Source organism: Elephantulus edwardii, unplaced genomic scaffold (genome assembly GCF_000299155.1).
Source record: "Elephantulus edwardii isolate Elephantulus edwardi_28Jun2011 unplaced genomic scaffold, EleEdw1.0 scaffold00261, whole genome shotgun sequence".
Taxonomy (NCBI): Eukaryota; Metazoa; Chordata; class Mammalia; order Macroscelidea; family Macroscelididae; genus Elephantulus; species Elephantulus edwardii.
The window spans coordinates 878,348-881,963 of NW_006400011.1; the positions used below are offsets into that span (position 1 = coordinate 878,348).

The 3,616-nt window shown below is 36.8% G+C and overlaps 1 pseudogene; it reads right to left on the reverse strand.

Annotated features, from left to right (window-relative positions):
* Positions 1-296: 296 nt before the first annotated feature.
* On the reverse strand, positions 297-744 carry LOC102867805 (annotated as a pseudogene).
* Between the last annotated feature and the right edge of the window lie 2,872 nt (positions 745-3,616).

Consider the following 3,616-nt stretch of genomic DNA (forward strand, 5'->3'; position numbering starts at 1 on the left):
AATATGCACACAGAAAGTGTTGGTCAACTAGATTAATATTGTATTTTCAAGCTCCTCTCTTGCTAACTCTATCAGGTTAGATAATTAATTTTACCTCTCTTGAACTACATTCTCATGTCTATGAACTGGGGTAATTATTATACTGCTTTGAATTTAATAATTAAAGTATTTGTAACAGTATAAAACCTATTTTAACCACAATTACGAAGTTTGCTTTAAATTTTTTAGTTTGGGCATTGTGTGTGTGTACATGAAGGCAATTTATTAACAGAAAACAATAATTTGATGACTCCTGTTCATAGTTGACTATGGCAACCTCCTTTCCTGTGGGTGCTGTTGGAAGGGATGGAGTAACATCTTCACTCCTTCCAATCTTCGTTTCTGTTTGGGCCAGAGCTCTGAGGGCAGATGTGGTCCCTGGTCCAGTTCTATTTCCTCTGGTGGCCTGGAGTTTAATGTGTAAAGCAATGATGCTCAGCTCCTTGCACCTCTGTATCACATCCTGGGCCGCCAACATGGTGAAGATTCATTTTGGTCAGCCTTCAGCTTCATACCACCAGTCACATGGCAGATGGTTTCCTTGCCAGAGAGATCAGTGATATGAACAAAAAAAGTCATTGAAGGATTCAAAAAAAACTGGCAGACACCAAAGACATTCTCTCCTTCAGTTACCTGAGCTCCAAGGGTGCTGACAAGCTCTTCTTTCTTTTCCTTCCCCTTAAGATGAGCCATGTCTGCACGTTGTCTCCAGACTCTGCCATCAGATATTATTCTGACTGTAAGAGTCTTACACTGCTTGAACAATAGTTGCCGCTGAAATCTGTAAATAAATAAGCAAATTATCTAAATGTAAACTTCTTGGGAGAGCAGTATCTGAACTTACTATATTTAAGAAACTTCAGAAAACTGAACAGCTGAGATTTGAGAATGGAATCTACTGAAACAACTTAATAAAGAACTATATAGCAAAGCAATATCAACAACATATTTTAATACGGTATAAATTGATTGAAATACTTTCTCACCCTCATTTTATATGCATAGTTACTCTGGTGAGTTAGTCCAATGGAAGTTGTACTGCTAACTCAAAGGCCACACTTCTCTCTCAATTGGAATCTACCAGTCTTTCAGCAAGAGAAAGTTGTCAGTCTTTTAAAAATCCTGATGAAGGATCAGCTATAAGTTTTGACTCAGTTGCAATGAGTTTGAATTTTAACTTAATTTCCTAAGAACTGAGCTAGTCTATAAAGTTTAGATAAAGTCTTTTTATTCTTTTCATGTAACTACTTACATAATTTGATATTGTTATGTTATAATTTTACATTTTTTTTCCTTTTAAACATTATATTTGAGGCCATATTCCTATAAGAAAATTGAAATGTATGGGTTTTTAAAAGTATAATTTTTTTACATTTACAATGTAGTATTTACATGGACATCAACCACTACCCTCACCGAATTCTAAAATGTTTTCATTACTGAAAAATAGCATTATGCTGAATGAACTAGCTCAACCTCATAAAGAAAAATATTACAGAAGATCATTATTGTAAAAATTGAAGAACATCTAGTAAGTTGTGGATAAAAGCCTAAAAGGGGAAGATGATGGGACAGGGAAGATAAGGGTGAGGAGAGGGAAAATCACAGGGTCCTAGAGTTTGGTGTGCAGAGGGAGGGGATGAAGGAACTAGGAAATAACCATCAGGGACCTGAAAACATGAGTTAATAGTGTGCCTAAATCAATGATGATTGATTTTAGAAAACACAACATATCAGAATGATCGTATGAAACACAATGTACATGAGTATGTAAAATACAATGCTCATGAATGAAACACAATGTCAATGAATTTTGTGTGCAAATCAATTTTGTATGCAAATTGATACAAAATTTTAAAAAAATAAAATTACCAGCAGCTTTAGTGGCGTAGTTCAAAGTGAGTTGTACTACTTGTGACTTGAAACATCAAGTCTAGAGCTGTAAGTCAGAATCGATAGTTCAAGTACGCTGCTCCACGTAGAAGATGTACCATTCTGCTCCCATAAAGATCTAAAGACTAGGAAATATTATAGGGAGCTCTATTAGCATTAGCTCCACAGGCTTGAATTTCTCTTTATTTCTTTCATCCTCCTGCCCCTCAACTTCATTGTTTGCCTAAATTATAACTTTCCCTCAGAGTGTCAGCTCTCAACTCAACTCTCATTATTATGAATCAGAACACAGTGACAGCTGACTCTTCAGTGGGCTTTCAAAGGCTGTATATTGAACAGAGGAGACTGCATATATTTCTTCATTTGAGCTGCTGGTGGATTTGAACTACCAGAGACCAGTCTGTCACTTTGTGTTAACAGTGCAACTCCCCAAGTCTACGCTACTAGATTTCCCTTCCATGATGAGTTATTGATTTGCCTTTCAATAATTTTGAGGAATGCTATCTTTATAAGGCCATTTTTCTTCTCTGGCTGAGTCAGCCCTTGAGGTAACTCCCAGATAGGTCAAAAGATAAACACAGCTCTTTGAGAATAAAGCCTGCTCCACTTTCTCCAGAACCTGGAGGCAAAATTCCATTTTGTCTTTCAGAATTTCATCTTAAACCCCCCACCAAACCAGAAGGGACTGGAGAAAAGACAAATAAAAACGTCATCATGATTGATCGATATTTTTAGTTTACGTCTTTCTTAATCATTCATTTGTGTATCTTTAAGAGTTCTGACAAAGTTGGTTCTGACAGATTTCAAAATGGTTTTGTGGAATAATGAGCCTCTGGAAATAGTCATTCCAATGTCTTCATTGACAAAACTTTTTGAAAATATTTTTAAATCATATTGTAATTTAACTGATAAGTTAGTCTGAGAATATGCTTAAAGAAATTAATGTGTTTAATCTGTCACTTATCTACAAGTCACATCCATCTATTTTATCTCTCAATCTGTCAGACCTCTTGTTTAAGAACATACATAAATTAAAAATGTTATAAAGTTGACATTTTGTTAAGTTTATGGAAGTGTTTCACAATCCTAACTCTGTGACTTGAGCAAAAGGGCAAACTTTAGATGCTGTAGTAGAAATAGTAACAAACTTCACACAGTAATTTCCTTATACACACAGAAATAAATGAAAGCAATGTTAATATGCACATCAATTTAATAAGTTGACTGTTTATCTATATAAGTCAATGTTGTTGTTGTTGTTGTTGTTATGTGCCGTCAAGTCGTTTGCAACTCATAGCAACCCTATGTACAACAGCCCTAAACCGTGCTCTATCCTGTGCCAATCTCATTGCCCCTGACAAACCCATCCCGAGTACCCCAGTCACTGAAACAATCCACCTCATAGAGGGTCTTCCCCTCCTGCGCTGTCCCTCCACTCTACCCAGCATGATGTCCCTCTCTAAAGACCTGTCTCTCCTTACAACATGTCCAAAGTATGTCAGACGAAGCCCCAGAATCCTTGCCTCCAAGGAGCAGCCTGGTTTCATCCTCTCTACGATGAATCTGTTTGTTTTCTTGGCAGTCCATGGTACATTCAGTACTCTTCTCCAGCACCACAGCTCAAAGGCATCAATTCTCCTTCTATCCTCCCTAGTCATTGTCCAACTCTCTGATGCACAACAAG